This window comes from Rattus norvegicus, chromosome 1, assembly GCF_036323735.1.
Source record: "Rattus norvegicus strain BN/NHsdMcwi chromosome 1, GRCr8, whole genome shotgun sequence".
NCBI classification, from domain to species: domain Eukaryota; kingdom Metazoa; phylum Chordata; class Mammalia; order Rodentia; family Muridae; genus Rattus; species Rattus norvegicus.
The window spans coordinates 27104934-27128725 of NC_086019.1; the positions used below are offsets into that span (position 1 = coordinate 27104934).

The window sequence follows — 23792 nt, forward strand, 5'->3', positions numbered from 1 at the left end:
ATCTGACTTCCTGAGTCAGCATTCCTGTGTTAATGAATCTCTTCTTAAATAAGACCATGTTTCACCTGGCATTTGTTTTCCGGATGCTCTGGATGAAGGTAAAATGAAGGGTATTCTCATTTTTGCCTCTGTGTTTCAATAATCAAAGCATTAAAAAGATGTGATTTGTACTTTTTTGCAAAATTAATGTGAAATTTAAATTACAATACTACTCATCTAGAAGACCATGAGAGATTTTTAATGCCTAATGGTATATTTTTAATAGAAATACCTTTAAGATTTTAAAAATCACTTCATTTTCTTGTATTCAACAATATTTTTCCTGGTTGAACTCAAATCATAGTACAATAATTTAGAAATCCATAAGCTATTATCAGAAAGAAATAACTTATGACAGAAATGAATAGAAATAAATACATTTTTCTGACATAGTTTAGAAGATATAAAACTCTTGCTGTTTTTATTGTGATATCTATAATGTGTGTGAGAAGCACCACTGTAATCTAACATGAATTTATTGACTATTGAAATAATGTAGTTTGAGAAACTATTGGAGTACAGTTAACAGCAAATAGATCAAATAAGGTAATTTTAAGTAAATCTTCACTCTGGAGAGAATTTCCAAATTATTTTTCTTATTGCTAATGATGGAACACAGAAAAATGTGCATTTTTTTGCTATTACTATCGCATTAGTAAATCTCTGCCCGATAATGACATAAACTAAGGACTCAGAAGACAAAGTCTTTAGACAACACTTCCCCAGATCTATACATCTGGTCAGGCTTTTTAGATGGGGGTGTGGAGGGGAGCTCTGTAATTTATATGTAGGATTTCAAGGAAACACTCAATATTCTTAATGGTGTTCAATTATTGTTTAATCTGTGCTGTGGCTTTATATCAAGTAGATATCAATTTGACTTATTTTGTTTCAATGGCCGAAGATGGAGAGAAAATAAGAGTGTTGAAGGAAGAGATGAGGGGAGAACCTATAGAGATCTTCCCATGATCAGTTCCTCAGACAGTCTGCTGAATGACTATTCTGTGGTTTGTACAGACAGTCACTCTGCATACTGTGGCAGCAGGCAGTGTATTTGGTAGGGGCCATGACCTATGGAGAAAACTTGTTCTGCCTGCTCTAGCTGAAAAGAGATGAAGCCTTCCCAGGAGCCTGGATTATTCCCCCATTTATACGACTCTGCTGTTCTGTAATTCACCTTCTTCAAAGAAATCCCACACTAGCATGATGTTTAATGGTATTCTCCATTTAAAATAATTGCCTTAAAATATAAGTCAAGTGTCAGGAGTATTGACAGAATGAAATGATTCAGCAAATTAGAATTTGTTTAAAATAAGAACCTAGACAAAGAGAGTTGAGTTCAGAAAGAAATTGAGCATACATGTGTTCTCTATAAGTTCCAAAAATGCCCATGTACGTCTTCAGGGACAAAATGGGAATTACGATCTCCTGATTTTGAACAAGAGCATTAAACCTTTGTTAGGGCACATCCTAGAACCCTATAGCCCAAGAGAGTGGAGATCCAAAGGACTAAGAGGTCTTACACTGCAGGTGTTTAATAATTATCCATTTATCAATGAAGCAGTTAGTACTTTCTTCACTTTTTTCCTTGTATACCAAGACTTCAGAACACATGAAAATTTAATCATCTCCTTCCAAGCAACACTGTAAAAATAAACCCATAATATGCTAAATTCTATAGTTATCTGTTACGGGTTTTCTTTTCAAATTGTGAAATTTGAGAAAGGTGTAATTATAACACTTAATTCTTTAGTTGTTGCAAGTAGCTCCCATTTATACGTGTTGTGAGGAGTATGGTGGGAGAAGGGAGTGCTCGTGATTGAAATGTACAGGTTCATGAAAATCAGAAAAGACTCTGTTGAAACCGCTTGTAGGGTCCACTACATTATTTACAACGTAATAGTGCTTAAATGAAATATCATCAACTTATGTTGTTTTCCTTGAGTTATCATTTAAATACATATCTTGTTTGGAAACCAAAAGGAAACAGATTTTCAATTCATTGTATCTGGTAACTTTATTTGAAGGTGCATTTGAACATTAAATGTGATGTAGACCATTGTGTTTGTGGCTTCGAGAAGTTTTGATGTGTAGTTTTCTTATTTTATAATGTGTAGTATGAAATTATTATTCTCTTATCAGATTTCAAATAGAAGTGAAAACTCATCCTATCCATCAACTAAGTTGATTTATTGCAAAAAAAGATGAAAGATATATCATTTAATCTATAGTAAGTTTTAGGATCAAAGTACATAACAGACCAAAGACCACATGCACTATGGCTATTCATATATTCATTTAATCTGCCAGGATGAGAAGATAATGTTTTGTAGTAATACACTAGAAAAAACATATTGGTCTGCTCAAATTTTGCGAAAATGAAAATTTTAGATGTGAACAATTATAACCTACCCCCATTGCAGTTGTGTTTTGTCACACATTCTCAAATGTCTGCTTGGAGATTCCTATTCATGCCTTCTTTGAGGAGAAACATTGGTTAATGGTGGTCATGTTTTATATGAATAAAACAATAAACTTATAGAGAAAGCAGAAAAGGGTCTTAATTTATACACTTGACAGAAAGCCTGTGAGACTAACGATGTAGACACATAGCTGTTATGTTCATTCAACTTTATAAATTTAGCTAGTAATACCTGGGCAAAAATATGTAATTATATCCAATGTTTTATGTGTGTTTTAAAAGTATCTGGAAGCTACTTCTGTGAAGCTGTCATGTTTTAAGGACTTGTATAGTTGTTTCTATGATACATATGTAATTTATTATTAAATGTTGCCATGTGAAACAGCCAGGTAATAATACATCCAATTCAATCTTTGGGGAATAAAACTGTTCTCTTTTGTAACAGGAAAAAAGGAGATAAAACCTGCCATACTGAAGGTTAAAAACAGAAATGAATGGTAGACAGAAAAAGGAAATACTGGAACAATTGCAATTTTCTTTTTCGTTAATGAATGCTTTATTCATTTAAAGAGATTACATTTGTACATAAAAATGGTCAATAAAATCAATGCTTATATCAAATTTGTTTTCCATAACCTTATGGCATACATTTCTCCTTATCTTTTTGCATACATTACAGACATTCTACTTAGATTAATGTTTCTTCAAGAACTAATACTTACCTTTAAGTAAGACATGACTATACATGCCTATAATCACAGCTACGAGAGAGACATACAGCAAAAGACAGTATCAAGTCTTGCCTAGGTTTATAATGAGCTCAAGACTATCGTGGACAAATTGTCTAAATATAGAAACCATAAAATGAGACAGGAATGTAGCCCTAGTTCTATACTCCATTTTTTTGATTGGGTTGTTTAATTTTTTTGGCACTTTTTTGAGGTTAGTGAAGTCTTTCCCTATCTCTAAGTTGGCGATTTGTACTATTAACTACATCCTTTGCCTTACAGAAGCTTTTCAGTTTCATGAGGTCCCATTTATCAATTCTTTATCTTAGAGCCTGAGCCACTGGAGTTCTCTTTAAACAGGACGTCCCTCCCCTCCTTACCCCCATGCTGACCAGTTAGAAGCTCTTTTCCACTTTTTCTTCTATTAGATTCAGTGTATCTATTTTTATGTCAAGGTCCTTGATCCACTTAGACTTGAGCTTTGTGCAAGGCGACCAATATGGATCTATTTTCATTTTTCTACATACAGGCTGCTAGTTAGACCAGCACCATTTATGGAAGATGCTTTCTTTTGTCCATTGTATATTTTGGCTTCTCAAAGATCAGATGTACATAAAGTGTGTGGTTTTATTTTTGTATCTTCAGTTCTATTCCATTGATCCACCTGTCTGTCTCTGTACCAGTATCATGCAGTTTTTGTCACAGTAGCTGTATAGCATAGCTTGAGGTCAGGGATGGTGATTCCCCATAAATTCTTCTCTTGTTAAGGATTATTTTCACTATCCTGGTTTTTTTTTTCCATATGAAATTGAGATTTTTTCCTTTCATGTCTTTGAAGAATTGTGTTGGAGTTTTTATGTGGATTGCATTGAATCTGTAGATTGCTTTTGGTAGGACGGCCATTTTTACTATCCCGATCCATGAGCATGGAAGAAAACTCCATCTTCTGAAGTCTTTGATTTCTTTCTCAGGAGTCGTGAAATTCTTGTCATACATGTCTTTCACTTCTTTGGTTAGAGTTACCCCAAGGTGTTTTATTATTTTTAAGTATTGTAAAGTGTATCGTTTCCCTATTTTCTTTCTCAGCCCATTTATCATTTGTATAAAGGATAGCTATATATCTGACTCCTTTGCTGAAGTCCTTAACTTCTTATCAGCAGTAGAAGTTCTCTGGTAGAACTTTTGGATTCGCTTTTTTATACTAGCACATCATTGGCAAATAGTGATACCTTGACTTCTTTGCCAATTTGTATCATTTTGATTTCCCTTTGTTGTCTTATTGCTCTAGCAAGAATTTCAAGTACTATATTGAATAGATAGGGGGATAATGGCATCCTTGTCTTTTCCCTGATTTTAGTAGGATTGCTTTAAGTATCTCTCCATTCAATTTGCTATTGGCTGTTTGTTTGCTTTGATTATGTTTTGGTATGGGCCTTGAATTTCTGATCTCTCTAACACCTTTAACATGAAGGGAAGTTTTATTTTATCAAATGCTTTTTCAGCATCGAAGCAGATGATCCTGAGATTTTTTTTTCTTTGAGTTTGTTTTTATAGCCGATTGTATTAATGGATTTTAGTATTTTAAACAAACCTTGCATTCCTGGGATAAAGCCTACTTGACCGTGATAATGATGATTTTGATGTATTCTTGGATTAGGAGTGCTAGAATTTTATTGAATATTTTCTATCGATATTCATAAGTGAAATTGATCTGAAGTTCTCTTTTTTTGTTGGGCCCTTGTGTGGTTTAGGTATCAGAGTAACTGTGACTTCATAGAATAAATTGTGTAATGTTCCTTCTGTTTCAATTTTATGGAATAGTTTGAGGAGTGTTGGTATTAGCTCTTCTTTGAAGGTCTGGTAGAAGTCTACACTAAAGTCATCTGGCCCTGGGCATTTTTGTTTTGTTTTGTTTTGTTTTTGTTTGTTTGTTTGTTTTGGATTTTTTGTTTTGTTGTGTTTTTTGTTTTTTGTTTTTGGGTTGGGGTTGGGGGTTAATGACTTCTTCTATTTCCTCAGGGGATATTGGATATTTAGATAGTTTAACTACTCTTGATTTAATTCTTGTTATCTGTCTAGAAAATCATCCATTTCATCTAGATTTTTCAGTTTTGTTGAGTATAGGCTTTTGTACTAGGTTGTGATGAGTTTTTGAATTTCCTCAGTTTCTGTTATGTCTTCCTTTTCCTTTGTGACTTTACTGATTTGGATACTATCTCTGGGCCTTTTAGTTAGTTTGGCCAGAGGATTATCTATTTTGTTAATTTTTTTCAACACAACAGTTTTTGTTTTTGTTAAGTCTTTATAATGTTTCCTTTATTTTTATTTGGTTAATTTCATCCCTGAGTTTGACTGTTTCCTGCCTTCCATTCCTCTGGGCGGTGTTTGTTTCTTTTTGTTCTAGAACTCTCAGGTGTGCTACTGAATAGATAGGGGCATAGTGGCATCCTTGTCTTGCTAGTATAGGATCTCTCCACTTTTCAGAAGGGTACTTTATGCTATGAATTTTCCTCTTAGCACTGCTTTTATTGTTTCCCATAAGTTTGCATATGTTGTGTCTTCATTATCATTGAATTCAAGGAAGTCTTTAATTTCTTTTTTTATTTCTTCCCTGGCAAAGTTATCATTGAGTAGAGAGTTGTTCAGTTTCCATGGGTATGTGGGTTTTTCTCTTGTTTTTATTGTTACTGAAGACAAGTTTTGTACATGGTAATTGTATCTGTTGAAGACTATTTTGTGACTGATTATATGGTCAATTTTGGAGAAGGTAACATGAGGTTCTGAGAAGAAGGTATATTCTTTTGTTTTAGGGTAAAATGTTGTGCAGAGGTCTCTTAAATCCATCTCATTCATGACCTCTATTAGTTTCAGTGTGTCTCTGTTTAGTTTCTCTTTCAATGACATGTCCATTAGTGAGAGTGGGGTGTTGAAGTCTCTGACTATTATTGTTTAAGCTACAATGTGTGTTTTGAGCTTTAGTAAAGTTTCTTTTATAAAATTGCCCTTGTATTTGGGGAATAGATATTCAGAATTGAGACTTTCTCTTGGTGATTTTTTTTCTTTGATGAATATGAAGTGCCTTTCCCTATCTCGCTTGATAACTTCAGTTGACACTCTATTTTATTTAATATTAGGATTGCAACTTCAGCTGGTTTCTTGGGACCATTTGCTTGGAAGACTTTTTGCCAGCTTTTTATTCTGAGGTAGTGTCTGTCTTTGTTATTGAAATATGTTTCCTGTACTCAGCAAAATGCTGGCTCTTCTTTGCTTATCTAGCCTGTTAGTTTATATCTTTCTATTGTGGAATTGACTCCAATAAAATTGATATGAGAGATATTAAAGAAAAATGATTGTTAGTTCCTGTTATGTTTGTTGTTGTGCATATGATTCTCTCCTTTTTTCTTTGTTGTAAGATGATTATTATCTTTTGTGTGTATGTGTGTGTGTGTGTGTGTGTGTGTGTGTGTGTGTAGGTACCCTCTCTGTACTGGAATTTTCATTCCAAAATCCTCTGTGGGGCTGGGTTGGTATATATATATATATATATATATATATATATATATATATATATATATATATATATTGTTTAAATTTGGTTTTGTCCTTGAATATCTTCATTTCTCTGTCTATGATGATTGATATTTTTGCCAGTTATAGTAGCCTGTGCTGGCATTTGTGTTCCCTTAGGGTCTACATGATCTCTGTTCAGGTGTTTTTGGCTTTTAGGGTCTCTGTTGAGAAGTCTGGTGTAATTCTGATAGGTCTGCCTTTTTCCCTTATAACTTTTAATATTCTGTTTTTGTTCTGTGCATTTGGTGTTTTGGGGAAGTTTTCTTCTATGTTTTTGTTGAAGGCATTTTTGGTTCCTTTCAGCTCTCTTCTATCCCTATTATTCTTAGAGTTTGGTTTTTTAATTGTGTCCTGGATTTCCTAGATGTTTTAGGTTAGAAGTTTTTTATGTTTTGAATTTTCTTTGACCATTGTGTCAACATCTTCTAAGGTATCTTATACACCAGAGATTCTTTCCTCTATCTCTTGTATTTTTGTTGATGATGTTACATTTGTAGTTCCTGACCTCTTTCATAGGTTTTCTATTTCCATGGTTGCCTCCATTCATGATTTCTTTAATAATTCTATTTCGACTTTTAGGTCTTGGACTGCTTTGCTCAATTCCTTCACCTGTTCGATTGTGTTTTCCTGTTTTTTTTTTTATTTGTTTGTTTAAGGAATTTATTTGTTTTCTTTTTAATGGATTCTGTTTACCTGTGCTTTCCTGTATTTCTTTCAGTGGGTTATTTATATCTTCCTAACAGATGCTATTATCTTCTTGAGATAGGATTTTGGGTCAGCTTCCTGATTTTCAGATGTGTTGGTATATCTATGGCTTGCTGTGGGAGAACTGGGTTCTGATGATGCCAAAGTTGGCTTCTGTAGCTTATGGTCTTGTTTTTGTCCCTCAACATCTGAATATCTCCAGTGTTTACTGTGTGGAGCTTGTCTCCTGTGTCCCTGAGTTGTTTCAGGTTCTCCTTGCAAACCTGTGTCCCCATCTGTAGCAGACTTCCTAGGAAGCCTTCAGACTACGGAGTCTTCAGGAGAGCATAGAAGCTGCTGATCTCTTACCCTGCATGAAGCAGATCTCCTGGATGACCTTCAAACTTTGGGGTCTTCAGAGGAGCAGACAAGCTGATGATCTGTGGCCTTATGTGTAGTAGATCTCTTGGGAGACCTTCAGACTATTGGGTCTTCAGAAGAGCTGTCAAGCTATTGCCCTGTGTGTAGCTGTTCTCCTTGAGGCCTTCAGCCTGTGGGTTGTGTTGCCCTACATGCAGCAAAACTCCTGGGAAGCCTTCAGATTGTTGGGTCTTCAGAGGAGCAAACAAAATGGTGATCTGCCCTTGTGGAAGGCACATGCCAAAAGGGGAGCAGAATTTGGGGCAAGGGATGATGGGTCCTGAATACACTGAGTCCTTGGAGTTCCCAGCTGCTGCATTTGTTTGGGAGATCCCTTGTCTTTTGTGCTGCATGCAGCAAAACAGGAAGGCCTTCAGACTGTGGGGTCTTCAGGGGAGCATCAAGCTTGTGATCTCCTTTGCAAAGTCTTGTGGCCTTAAGAACATTTTCTTGAAAATTGCTCCAATGTGTCCCATGTGTCCAATATTGCTGTAATATTCTTCTTAAGAGGAATAAAGACAGCAAGAGCTGCCAGAAAGGAAAGGTAGAATGGTCTCTAGGTGTAGCCTTCACTCTCCTGAGTCTCCATTCTGTGTAATATAGCTCAATATAATGCCTCAGAACACTGAAGCAGTTGCTTCTGCAGGCTGCTGTGTTCATTCAAAACCATGACCTATATAAGCATCCAAATGCATGCCTGTAGTCTGCATATTTGGAAGTAGAGGCAATAGATTATGGATTCATGGCCAGCTTCAGTTGCAAAGGAAACTGAAGGTCGTGCTGTACTTCTTGAGACCCTTTCTCAAAACAGTAAAATTGAACAAAGAAATAACAGTTCTAATCTCAATACTCCTCCTCCTAGCTCTTCTGTCTCTCTGGAAATGGCCTTGGATTGTTTGACCTGTTCTTTCAAATCTGCCATTATTAAACCTTTACTTTCTCTTATAGATCAAACACTTTGACTTCAAACCTACTACTTATTGTTTAGACTTTGAGAAGTTTTTTTTTTTCTTTCAAACCTCTACTATTTCTTTTGGTGTCCTTCCTGAGACAACCATCAATTGTCTATTAAGTGATGAAAGTGTCATTCACTCACAAAGAAACATTTGTAAACATAGTATGAAAAAAATTACAGTCATTACATTTCTGAGATCACCTATTTCAAAATGAAAAGAAAACCTTCCCAATAATTTTGGCTTGCAAACCCTATTTGCCCCCAAATCTGCTTTATAAAGATTATACAGAATGATAGGTTTGCTCATAGGAACAAATTAAAACCTAAGTTTTTATAAGTTTACTGTTTGCAGAGATAGGAGATAATATGTGGCTACATTTGTAAGGATATATTTGCACTGAAAATTCCCTGCTTTGCGGTTTGGGGAGATAGTTCAGTAGATAAGAGCAATTGTTCTGCATACATGGGATATGAGTTTGATCTACAGACCAACACTACAGGTACAAAGAGAGCCAATTCCATTCATGCTGGGTTCTGAGGCTTGCAATGAATGTGCTCTTGTTCATAGGCACGCATGGAATCTATTTCTCCTTCATTTAGTATGCATTCTAGAGTTTGAAATTAGGTTCCCTGGCATGTGAAGAATGTGCCTTTACCTGATGAGACAGCTTGTTGGGCCCTTAGAGCTCACTTGGAAAACCTGGTACATAGCTATATGTATGTACCTGAACTCCTTCATTGTTGTGTATGTGCGAGGGGGAATTCTATACTTAAATTGAAAAACATTTGAGATAAACAGAAAGCTATTGTATTCTTTTCAAATTCAAAAACACCAAGATTCCTAGACTCTGTGATAATAATCTTTTCCAGTGTTTCCTGTGTGGACCTTGAGATCATTAAATAGCTCCCAGATTTATCCTACAATCATATCCAGCAACATGACCCACTCATTTTCCTAGTGTGCACTCAGTCTGCAACAACCTTAGGAAGATGACTTTGCTCATTATAAACTGTCATCCAAATGTGAGGTTGAAATTAAATCACATGAAAAACTAATTGTGATTGGCAGATGTGAAATTAACTTTGGAGGGCAGAATGCCACTGTCTTTGTACAAATCCAACAGAGACAATTGATGATTTGATGAACTAGGAAGAATTAAACAAAAGCACAACTCAAGAAATAATAAAGAACAGAATAACCAGTTCCCCATTGTGGCCATCCAGATTGTTTGGCAAAGAACATTCGAATAAGTAACTCTTTTGCATTCTTTCCATATGGAGATGAAATTTTACTCTGCTTTGTCCTGTACTTAAAATTTACATAGAAAATGCAGTGGAAATTTTGTATTCGTAGCTGTGTACAGTATAAGTAACCAGGGAGCAATGTTTACTGAATGCTGGTATTAGTACCAAAGTAATACAAAGAAAATAAACATATTTAACTCTTTGATGGTTGAACATTGCCTTAAATTATGAAAGATTTAAGCTCTTTTATGTTTCAGCGAAATGCTTGTAGTGTAACATCCCCCAAGGTTTATGTTTTAATAATGAAAAAATAAATGTATGTGCAGCCCATTGCAATTAGAAGTAAAGCTTTAAAGAGTAAAATAAGGGGGGCAACTTAGCAATTAACAGTCATTTATGGGATATAATGAGTTTGAGTTTTTCTTTCTCTTTTTTTCATTAGTACATATAACCTGCTACAGGAATGAGGCTGACGACAATTGCAGGACTCCAGGGTTTTCACACTTACAGGTGTACTATGTAACAGTTAAGTAATCTGGGGTATTTGACGAATTGTCATCTCTTCCTTGTATAAAAACTAGTCAATCTGTAACAATGTGGCTTCATTCATACCATGGGGACATTTTTTCTTCTGAGTGCTGAAGGGTAATCTCTAGCTACAGGTCTTCAAACTTTTTATTTTAATCACTGGTGAAAGTGAAAGCCGTACACTCAATTAGTCCTGAGAAAAGTGCCAATATCACACACTCTGGTGTGCTCTGACATTCCCGCCGACCATATCTGCAGCCATCCAGGCCCTCTAAGGAAGTGTGAGCTTCCTAGGGGAGCACCGGCGAAGCCAGGTTTATCAGGAGTCTGCAGAATGAATGTACTTGAGTTTCTGCCTTCTGATTTTATGAATACAATTAATACACTAAGCAGTTTTCACACTCAAAGCCTCCACCCATTATTTAGTTTTTAATGCATTTATACAGTATGTTAACTTTGGCGTCATAGTGCGTTCTATAATGAATTCAATTCTTCTTGTCTTTTTTTTTTTGCTTCCTGGTTTCTTTATTCTCAGTGATGAAAGAGGGGAGAAAAGATAGCTGGGTTCAATATTGCCAAGTAACAAATAATGAGTGCTGCTGGACAACATTTTTCTCTTTAAGTTGTCTCTCAAGACATGCAAAGCTAGAAGCATTGATTTGTAAACAAAGGAAGGAGGATATTAATAAATAGAAATAAAGATGTGTGTTGTATAAGAAAACTATTAATTCTTTATGAAATCGTGAGAATGGAGTGGGAACCTGCAATCTTCTAGTCCCAGATGGATAAACTCTCTAAGTCTGCAACTAACACTATGTTTACTAAGAATAGAAAGAATAGTTGCATTTCAATTTTCTTTTAAATAAATTTAAAAATCCTACCAATGTAATGTAGATACATTTTATAAGAGCTATAACATTTCCCAGCTTTAGACCTCTTCATGGTAAGTCCTTCACTTTCTGAATGAATATTGCAGAAGTTCAAGTTTTTCTAGAGTCACAGAGTCACAAGTGACATGATCTATCTGTTTGTCTGCCTATCTATCTATCTATCTATCTATCTATCTATCTATCTATCTATCTATCTATCTATCATCTATCTGTCTGTCTGTCTGTCTATTTAACATCTATCTGAAGTGCAAAGGAAACAAATTTAGGATTATTTTCTGTAAAAATCTAGGAAGTACTAAGTATGAAGAAGATACATGAAGACTGAACAAGAAGAAAAATGAAAAACAATTACACATTTAGAAAAAATAATGAACTTCTGTCGTTTGCATAATCAATGTATTGGTCCCATATAAAGGGTCTCTTCACACAGAGTACAGTTGATTACTCAAGGTATTGACAGTGGAGAAAATTGAGTTTGTTTCCACACTATTGAGGATATTTAATGTCATTTTAATCATTGTGTAACCATTATTAGGAGAGTTTCAGGCTACATTTCCCAGGATGCATTAAAGAGAGAAACAAAACAAAACAATGTGCCCCAAAAACCAGTATTAGATAATGTACCAATATTTTGAGCCTAATGTACAATTGCTCATATATGACATTTGTATGTTTGATCAACATTTCTTTTTTTCTGAAACTGTCCACAAGCTTAAAAGATCTGCCCTTTCCAGAGGAAATGCCAGTCTTTGCAATTCCTTAGAGTCCCTATCCCCAGGATTACTTAAATCATTGTTGGTTGTCCTAATTGATTAATTGCTTCAAAAGGAAGGAATCTTAGTATACTTGATGCTGAGCAGCTGTCTTTAGGAAAACATACATTTGGAAAATGTAAGCAGAATTCTTCAATTGAGTAGATAAAAATTTCATATTTGGTGAAATAATATAAAATATAGTTTATAGTCAGATAATTTTTCCCCTAACCTTCTCAAGCTATTTTTAATATACATGTAAAAATGGCATACATCTAAAGTACTGGCAAATATATTTTTCATTATGTTTCTAATTCTTATTCAGATTTACAAGAAGCTAAGAATAAACTTTTTGAATACATTCCTTTAAACATCTGTATGACAGATTTTTGCAAAAAAAAAAAATGTTCAACAGACACAGGTCCTCACAGCTGGATTATCCTAATACAAAAACACAAAATCTCCCGATTTCTCTTAGGATTCTAAAAATATAATTTGGATTTCCCTTTATTTGGGAAAGGGAATAAATGCTAGAATAGAACCTGGGACATTGTGTCTGCTAGGCAGCCAACGTACCACTGATTTACTTCTTATCCCTAGTGTGATTCCATGTTTAATAAAACACTGGACAAGATAAGGATGCTTTGAAAAAATTTATTTTTAGAAACTGTCTCCATGGTGTGTGTGTGTGTGTGTGTGTGTGTGTGTGTGTGTGTGTATAATATATACATATATGTATATATTATATGGCAAGGGTTAGACTGAGAAAATCAGCTTAATAATATCCTTAAGTTGAAGATCCAGTTGAATTTAACTGAGTAGGTCAAAAGGTAATTAAAAGTACTTAAGTCAATATTAATTAAATGTCTGTCTGGTTGTAGTGTTAATATTCTATGAGATTAATTTCAAACAGATTCATTACTGTATTGAACACAGTACATAGTAAGAAATTGACCAAAATTGACTTCTGGCATTATAGTCTAAACATCTAGAATTAGATACTTAAATGTTTTGTAATAGAAAAGTCAAGGATAAACTGAAGAAACAGAATGAGTTTGTGTGTGGAACTAGTTGTCTTATGTTGTGGGTTTGAGTGATCCATTAGATATGCAGAGATATATAGTCAAGTAAAATTTTGTCTACACCCTGTAGAATTCGTATAAATTTTAACAATAGACATGATTTGAGTTTGTACATCAGTGCAGTGTGAACATTCATGAAAGGACAAGATCCCTTAGAGAATCCAGTAAAGACAGGACTGAGGTGAGAACTATGTCTCAATGCTCGATGGTCCTTACATGTGGAGTGAAGAGGAACCATCAAAAGGTGGAAGATCATACTGTTCTTTCAGATAGGAAGGAATGATCAAAATGATTTCCGGAAGTTTGTTGTAAATGCTTAAGAAGAAGGGACGATATGTTATAAGAAAAAATAAAATTAAAATGGGATAATAAACACAGAAATGTGGAAATCATTGCCCACTCTGGTACAAATGGTTTTACTGAAGGAAACTTTTTGTTATATGTGCGAGAGTAAGCTAATACACATTGGATAAAGCAAACTTTTTCTATGGGAGTTTCTGTAAGTAGCTGACAAAAAGAATGTAGCCATTTTATAATCTATAGTTACACTCAGCCTTTAGTCTACAGGTTCAGAAAAACAGAGACGAAAATTATTTTCATGTGTATCTTTTCTGAACATGCATGGAGTATTTTTGACATTATATTGATAAGCATCTTAACATTAGTATCTAAACTATAGTGTACCAGCCACTTACTGACATTTGTATCATATCCAGTATGATGAATCACTTAACACTAATTTGAAAGTGCAATTTCTTTTTAACTAAAATATTTGAGCATCATGAATTTGGATATCCACAGGGTAGCTGAATCAAATCCATCTCAAGTAATAAAAGGATTACTCAATGTATTTGTTTGAATGCTGACATGTGTGATTTATTGTTGAATTGGTACACATGTGTTTTGCTGAGGGTAACAGCTGATCCTTGCTCTGATCATGTTTAGGCAGTCATATTGGTTGATCATAAGACTTCAGTTGAGTAGCTCACAGAAAACTCTCTGATGCTCTGGCACTTACATTTGTTCACTCCATCCTCTGCAGTGTTACCGGAGCTTAAGGTGTGGGGGTGTTTTTGCTAATGTAATTGAGACTAGGCCCCACAACTCAGTATTTTGATTGGTTCTGGTTCTCTTTAATGGCATATATATATATATATATATATATATATATATATATATAGAGAGAGAGAGAGAGAGAGAGAGAGAGAGAGAGAAAGAGAGAGAGAGACCATGAGTTTAAATACAAACTAAAACTTAAACTACGAAAATCAAAACATTCCAAATTTCAGAAATTCTGATATAGTGATACAATTTTACACCATGAACCTTATTTCAGCTGCAAAGCTTTAAAAATGATACCTTCTTCAAAATTGACTATATATTCAGTCACAAGATACAAGAAGATAGAAATAATCCCATTCATCCTATAAGATTAGCATGGACTAAGGCTGTACTTCAATAATAATAAAAACTACAGAAAGTCCACATATACATGGAAGCTGGACAACTCTCTACTCGATAGTTTCATCGGGGAAGAAATAAAGAAATTAAAGACATTTTAGAATTTAATGCAAATGAAGGCACAAACATATCCAAACTTATGGGATTCAGTGAAAGCAGTGCTAAGAAGAAAACTCATAGCTCTGAGTGCCTCCAAAAAGAAACTGTAGAGAGCATACATTAGCAACTTAACAGCACACCTAAAAGGTCTAGAACAAAAAGAAGCAAATACACTAGAGAGGAATAGACAGCAGAAAATAATCAAACACAGGGCTGAAATCAACCAAGTAGAAACAAAAAGAATTATACCAAGAATCATCAAAACCAAAAAATCAACAAGATAGATAAACCTTTAGGCAGAGTAACCAGAGGGTACAGAGACAGTATCCAAAATAACAAAATCAGAAATGAAAAGGGAGCAATAACAACAGAAACTGAGGAAATAAAAAAAACACATCAGATTCTACTACAAAGGCCTAAACTCAACAAAACTGGAAAGTCTGGATGAAATGGATAATTTTCTAGACAGATATTAGGTACCAATATTAAATCAGGATCAGATAAATGATGGGAACAGTCCCATAACCCCTAAAAATATAGAAGCAGTCATTAAAAGTCTTGCAACAACAACAACAACGACAACAACAACAACAACAAAATAACTCAGGACCACATGGGTTTAGTACAGAATTCTACCAAACCTAAAAAGAAGACTTAATGTCAATACTTTTCAAACTATTCCACAACATAGAAACAGAAAAAGCACTTTACCTAATTCATTCTATGAAACCAAAGTTATGCTGATACCTAAACCACACAGAGACTCAATAAAGAGAATTTCAGACCAAATTCCCTTATGAAAATCAATGCAAAAATGATCAATAAAATTCTCGCAAACTGAATCCAAGAAAACATCTAACTGACTATTCACCACGATCAAGTCGGCTTCATCCTAGAGATGCAGGGACTGTTCAATATACATAAATCCATCAATGTCATCCACTACATAAACAAGATCAAAGGAAAAAATCCCACATGATAATCTCATTAGATACTGAGAAACTATTAGACAAAATACTTCAACACCCCTTCATGTTAAAAGTCATAAAAGATCAGGATTTCATGGCCCAGACCTAAATATTGTAAAAGCAATATACAGCAAAAAGTGGCCAACATCAAACTAAATGGAAACTTGAAGCAATCCCTATGGGGGCTAATATAGTAAAAAAAATACCCACTAAAGTCAAGGACAAGACAAGGCTAGGGATTCTCTCCCTAACTATTCAACATAGTACTTGACGGTCTAGCCAGAATAATTAAACAGTAAAAGGAGGTCAAACTGATGCAAAGTGGAAAGGAAGAAATCAAAATATCACTTTGCAGATGATATGATAGCATACTTAAGTGATGTCAAAAATTACACCAGAGAACTCCTAAACCTGATAAACAACTTCAGCATAAAACCTGATACACTGAATCTAATAAAAGAGAAAGTAGGGAAGAGCCTCAAACACATGGGCACAGGGGAAATTTTCCTGAACAAAATACCAATAGCTTATGCTCTAAAATAAAAAAAATTGCAAATGGGACCCCATAAAATTGAAAAGCTTCTGTAAGGCAAAGGACATTGTCAATAGGACAAAAAGGGAGCCAATAGATTGGGGAAAGATCTTTACATCCAATAGAGGGCTAATATACAATATATGCACGTAACTCAAGAGTTAGACTCTAGAGAACCAAATAACCCTATTAAAAATGGGACATAGAGCTAAACAAAGAATTCTCAACTGAGGAATCTCTAGTGGTCACTAAGCACCTAAAGAACTGTTCTACATCCTTAGTCATCAGGGAAATGCAAATCAAAACAGCCCTGAGACTCCACCTCACACCAGTCAGAATGGTTAAGATTAAAAACTCAGGTGACAGCAGATGCTGACAAGGATGTGGGAAAGAAGGAACACTCCTCCATTGCTGGTGGTGTTGCAAGCTGATACAACCACTCTGGAAATCAATCTGGAGGTTCTTCTGAACACTGGACATAGTACTCCCTAGGACCCAGCTATACCACTCCTGGGCATATATCCAAAAGATGCTCCAACACGTGCTCCACTATGTGTATAGCAGCCTTATTTGTCATAGTCAGAAGCTGGAAACAACCCAGATAGATGTAGAAAATGTTGTACATTTACACAATGGAATAATACTCAGCTATTAAAAACAATGACATTATGAAATTCTTAGGAAAATGGATGGAACTAGAAAATATCCTGAGTGAGGTTAACCAGTCACAAAAGAAGACATGGTATGTACTCACTGATAAGTGGATATTAGGCAAGATCTCAGAATACCCATGATTCAATTCACAGGCCATATGAAGCTCAAGAAGAAGAAAGACCACAGTGTGAATGTTTCAGAAAGTATGAATACTTCAGTCCTACTTAGAAGGGGTGACAAAATAATCACAAAAGGTAGAGGATGAGAGGGACTTGTGAGGAAATGAGGAGGGGGAGTGGGAAAGGGGGGCAAAATCAGATATGGGAGGAGACAGGGGAGAAATACAGAGGGCCAGGAAATTAAACAGAGTTATGTAGTAATGGGGGATGGGGCACTGGATGTAACCACCAGAAAATCCCCAAATCCCAGAAAATAAGAGGCTTCCAGGACCCAGTGGGGATGACATTACTTGAAATGCCCAGGAAACCATAGAGAGAACATGTAGAGACCATATCCAGAGGTCAGGCACAGCTTCTGATTGAGGGATGAGACCACAAATCCATCTCCAGTATTTTAACCCAGAATTGCTCCTGTCTAAAGGAGATACACGACAAAGAGTAGAGCAGAGACTGAAGGAAAAGCCATCCAGAGACTGACCCACCTAGGGATCCATCCCATATACAGACAACAAAAAACAGACACTATTGCTGATGCCAAGTGCTTGCTGACAGGAGCCTGATATAGCTGTCTCCTGAGAGGCTCTGCCAGAGCCTGACTAGTACAGATGTAGATGCTCATAGACAATGGACTGAGCATGGGAACCCCAGTGGAGTTGTTAGGGGAAGGACTATAGGAGCTGAAGGAGTTTGCAACCCCATAGGAAGAACAACAATATCAACCAAGCAGATCCCCCAGAGCTCCAAGGGACTAAACCACCAACAAAGAGTACATATTCAGGGATCCAAGGCTCCAGTTGCATATGTAGCAGAAGACAGCCTTGTAGGGCATCAGTGGGAGTGGAGGCCCTTTGTCCTCTGAAGACTCCATTCCCCAGTGTAGGGGAATGCTAGGGTGGTGAGGTAGTGTGGGGTATACCCTCATAAAAACAGGAGGAGGAGATGGGATAGAGGGTTTGTTGACAGGAAACCTGGAAAGGGTATAACACTAGAAATGTAAATAAATAAAATATCCAATAAATATACATAAAAATTGTATCCATTTATGAATAGAAATTATATATTCAAGTTAGGTACATATGAATTGCAAATATATTTCCTGTATCATTTGCTTAAAATCAAATCTCTATTTCTCTCTCTCACACACACATACACACATACACACAGATACACACATTCACACACCACAAGTATCTATACATATCTAAGTATTACATAATTCTAGAAATACAAATCTAAAACTATATCAGAAAAAGGATAATCAACCTACACTTGATTCTTTAATAAACTCTGTAATCATGCTAGTATGCCTTGAGATCTGTGCTTGCTCACCTAGAAAGATATGACTTCATTTATGTACTCATAGCTATCTCAAGGAGCCTTTTCCTGGACTTAATTTAACAGATAATCATTTGATCCAAAAGTCAACAAAACGAAGTACAGTAAATAACTCTGGAAATGCTGTTCCTCCTCCAGTCAGCATAGTTATATTGTCCCTTTATTAGTATTTAGCAGTTCATAAGGATATATGCTTGAAATTGATACTTTTTCTAGAAATAGAAAGCAATGAATCCAGAAGGAAAACAGAATTGGAGATAGCTTAAAGGAAGCACGCGGAGAATGTCCCAGTGAGAATGGACATCAGTCTCCAAAGTATGATTTTCTGTCTTATGATCATCCCCAAGTGCATCCTGCTACCTGATTTTGTGCTTGTTTTCTATATGAAATATGTCCTGTTGGTTTACGTGTACACTCCTAAGTGCTGAACAGGAACAGGGCCATAGGATGCACTCATTCATAGACAAACAAAATTCTTTAAGAATATTTTACAGTGAGTAGGAATCAGGAACCGTTTCAAGGTTTGAGATACATGTGCAGGGAGACAGTTCAGTTCATTGCCCTTACAGCCCTTTCATGGGAGATATACTGACCCTAACAAAACAAGGTACAAGTCACACAAGTCTTGACTGAAACTGGCCCAACTAAATCACATACCCAAGCCATTTCCTTTTAACCAGAAGAACAGATGCAGACATACAAAATGTTTTACTTTCATTCCAGTATGTTTCAATGAGATCAGAGAAACAGCCACTTGGTGAGCATATTGGTATGTACTTGAGTCAATAATTTTTACAGTAAAATGCATGAGCTGGTTTTGATGAATAGTTTACTCTTCTGTTTGATGAATGTAAAACACTTTAATAAAGATGATAGGAAAATGCTGAGAAGACAGAACTCTCTAGTATAACATATATGAACTCACACATTTTTAAAGACATCAAAGACGTCTCCTAAGAAAACAATTAAAACTGAATGTATACATTCTACATTTCCCCAAGGGAAATTTAATTTGATACATGATTTAAATTTGAAAGGTTTAGGGAACATATGAAAGAAACAAACTTTGCTATCAGTCTTAGTTTATGTTCTTCCCAGTTAGCTGCTTTCTACCTGTCTAGCCCAAATGCTCTTTACTGAGTACACAGGAAAATAATGTGATATATCTTCAAATATCGGGGTTTTTTGAAAAAAAGAATCATTATCCCATCATTGATGTCACTTATTTTACTTTGAGTTCAGTTTTTCATGTAATATGGCATAAAATGTATGCAATAAATGGTGCTTGTTTTGACCTAGTAATAACTTAAATTGTAACAGGAGGCAAGCTTCCTCTTAGGTGGAACCTTTGGGCTAGAATTTGATGACATTTATCTACACATTAACTTTTTAATTAGTCAACTATTCTCTGTGAAAGAAATTTGCTATCATCAATATTGATGGATTCTCGCTAAACACCATTACATTGTTTCCTTCATTTAGTGGGATCTTGGTGCTTCAAATAAACTTCCTGATGCATAGAGCCCAGGATTAGGCAGGAATAATATTCTTTAAAGATCTTTGGTGACACACACTTTAATGCAAAGAACCCTAGGAAGGACTTCTACCACAGGATTACTAAATCACAGCCTGCACTGTAGAAATATAATCAAGGTGACCCCTTCACTGGCAGGGGTCACCAATTATAAGCCTAGCACTTATAAGGGTTGCCTGCTGGTCATAGGGAAGAATCCAGATATCTATTATCTTACATCAAGAACCTCCGATCTCCTCCAGGTTGTCTATGGTTTCCAAGGTCTTCTAGAATCTCAAAAGGAAAGACCTGGGCTCATTTGATACTGCCAGGCTATACCACCTGTGCAGGCTGAGTAGATTTCATCTGAATTTCATGGATTACTGTCAAGGAGACTTCCACCTCTAGTTGCAGTTAAATTTGCTCTATGGTTACCTGAGACAGAAAGTCATGATGCACTAACTGTCCCTTCAGCCTTCTGAATCTCTGACTGCCCTTCTACTATTTGTCTAAGTCTAGTGAGACAGACAAATCACGCAGTAGTGTAACAGTGTGTTTACGGTATTTAGATAAGACAACAAGGGACACAACAGAAGTCTCCTGATCAAGATGAGCCATTATCCCAAGGCTCAGAAAAGCTGTCAATAACAGTTTAAGTTTCATCTGTCCAAGTTCTATTTATACACAGATGAGAGAGCCCAGAATGTAGCCAGCTCTGGATGATACCCCAGGGGGACATGATATGCTGGGGTAGAACAGTAGACATCATCTTCCTGGAATCAAACCTGGAATTTCTTGCCAGTGCTTCCTTACGTCCTGGCACATTGTAGAGTAATGACAAAACAAACAAAACAAGCAACAAAGATAGAAGAAATTAATCAATGCAATGATACCTAGGAAATCACCTTGCAGCACTGAAGCACAGTGTTATAGCCATTATGCTATCCTATCTGTCTATCTATCTGCCTGTTTGTCTCTCTATCATCTATCTATCTATCTATCTATCTATCTATCTATCTATCTATCTATCTATCTATCTATCATCTATTTATCTACTATCATCTATCATCTTTTGTCATTGTCTATCAGCATTGAGTGTTATATGTGTTTGTAACTACATGTGTATGTGACTGAGGGCACATGCATGTAAGTATATGTGCCCTCATTTAGATTTCAGAGATCAGTAACAAATGACTTCCTCAGCTGCTCTCTACTGTAGTTTTTTTTTTTTTTTAAGATTGTCTTTCTGAAACGAGAGGTCATTGGTTAAGCTAGGCTGCCTGACCAAGGAGCTTCAGGAATACATCTCTCTGCCTCTCACTCTTCAGTACGAGAATTATAGTGTCAAGTACTAGTGCCTGGCTTTTTAAAATAAAATTAGTCCTCACAATACAGGCTTCCGTCCCTGAGCTTGCTGAATTATCTCCTTAGCCTGTAATCCCTGTGTATAAACCCTGAACATCTTCCAGCATTGGTTCCCTTTTAGATGGCAGAGAATGGAAGGCTAAAGCTGAAGGTTGAAACATAGAGCTTTGTCTTCTTTAGCCCAGGCTCAGTACGGTTAAGATTTAGAAATATTGGGAGAAAGAAGGTTAAACACAAACTATTCTCTTTCTCTGTCATTGCACCAGTGCTATTAGCTGCAAACTGGTTCTCTGTAAGTCCTGTTGAAAGAACCAGATGTGTTCCTGCTTCTTCTAGAGGCTTTTAGGCTGTGAGCTCCAACCACCTTGGCTCTACCCTCTTTACCTTACCTTGATGAGAGTAGCTGGTGCTAGTGGGTCCTTATTTCTTTCATGATTTATATATCTAATTCCTTGCATCAGTTTCTAAAACATTCTCTCTCTCTCTCTCTCTCTCTCTCTCTCTCTCTCTCTCTCTCTCTCTCTCTCTCTCTCTCTGCATACATTCACAAGTTTTCAATTCAGAAGAGACTGTAGCTCAGTGGTAACTTTTTGCTATTGCATGGAAGGCCATAGTTTTGATCTCCAGCTGTGTAATTATGGGAAATAAAATGAACAAACAGCTCTGCCCAGCAAAGAGCTTTAGAATGGTGTAAGAGTCCAGGCACTTAATGAATTGCACTGGATAAATGACATTTAGTTACTATTTATAAATGGAAAAAAGTCTGTAAAAAGATATGGTATTGAATGTGATTTTTAAAAAAAAAGATATAATGAAATCCAAACTATGATGCCTTTCCTATATCAAGAAACTCATTTTGCACAATTTTGGCTTACCATTTGAAATATGGTTACAGTTCTACTGTGCTATAAAACACTAAATTGCCCATCCATAGTCATTTCAGTTCAAGGATCTTGGAGAATGTGGTAGAATCGAAATCAAGCTTGCTAAGGGGGGATGAATTGTATATTAGATACTGGAAAAGTGCTTTTCTCTTAATATATCATTAGAAGCATTTTTACATACCATTTTATATGGACTTGCTTTTTATAAAGATGCAAGAATGAAGTTTTCTTTGGTATTGGGTAATTAGTACAAAAATCAATAGAGGACATTACCAGGTACTTTCCATGTATTCATAACACAGCAGAACTATGACTGCCTCTCATTTGTGATAATATGGCTTTGCTTAGCTCATCTAGCCTTAGAAATGCCTTAACAAGTAGGAATGGTGCAGTCAAGCATCTGTGTTCAACCTAAGACATCTATGTTTGTGATGTAAGAATGCTTTAGAATTAGATGACGCTTCCTGGGGACTGCATTTCTTGTTCCTCTCTTCTCTCTCACGTGAGATTTGTCCATATAAATTGTTCTCATTAATGGAATGTAAGAAGAAAAAATGTTTGTTCTTTCAATAAAATTGATTTCTAGGAAACAATTGTGCTGTATAGACTTTCTCCTACAACTGGCTAAAAACAGAAATTTGTGAAGAGTTCTGTAAGATACAAGGTAAAACCAGAATAAAAGCAATCTCTGGGCACAGTATGGGTCAGTGAGGTAGTAAGTATTATTTAAACTCTTGGAGGTTCATGTGAACTTTTCAAAATGTTTGTGAAGTCAAGTATTTTTATAATGACATTTAGTAAATACCTAGGATCTTGTAAAATTAACAATATCTATATTTGAGTGTTCTGTGTATTATACAAATGTTCAACCTATAATGTTACAGATAATCCAGGGAAGAAAAAGAAATATTTGTAAAGTAAGGTGCACCAATAGATTATATTATCAATGACTGAGAAGTTTATAAACATGGCTCAGGTTGCACAATCTAGTATACTTTTATAAAGCAGATTTCTGAATTGGTGGGAGACTGCATTGGAAACTGAAATATTCAAAATATCAAAAAGTATAGAGAAATTGAAATTATTCTTCCCCTTTGCCAGTTGTTTTTATTGTTGACACACAATTAAACATATACAGAAAAAGAGAATGAGAGACAGGCAGGCAGACAGACAGATGGACAGTCAGGCAGGAGGACTTGGGGAAGCTGAAAAGCCCTTATCTGAGATCATTGGAATATAAATATTTGGATGTTAAAATTATTCAGAGTTAGAAATGGTACATACATAATAAAACACCTTGAAAATGGAAACTGAAGGTAATTCGGCACAGTAGACTTCATCTGTCATCATTGTGATTGTGACTCTGGCATCACATAAGATAATGTTGACACTCATACTTGACGTATCATGTTGCTACTCCCAATATTTTGGGTGTGGGGCATTTTTGATTTCAGGTCTTCATATTATAACTACATAACCTGTCCAAG

The 23792-nt window shown here is 35.7% G+C and overlaps 2 protein-coding genes across 6 annotated transcripts in view; both read left to right on the forward strand.

The window, feature by feature from the left end:
* The window catches only part of Nkain2 (sodium/potassium transporting ATPase interacting 2), a 1207754-nt gene that overhangs the window by 616553 nt on the left and 567409 nt on the right, over positions 1 to 23792 (forward strand). The window lies entirely within an intron of this gene.
* The window catches only part of LOC108349071 (40S ribosomal protein S27-like), a 53444-nt gene continuing 29652 nt past the window's right edge, over positions 1 to 23792 (forward strand). Inside the window, exon 1 of the mRNA XM_063276520.1 lies at positions 1 to 23792. This exon is cut by the window's right edge and continues 29652 nt beyond it. The gene's annotated coding sequence lies outside the window, so the exon portion shown is untranslated.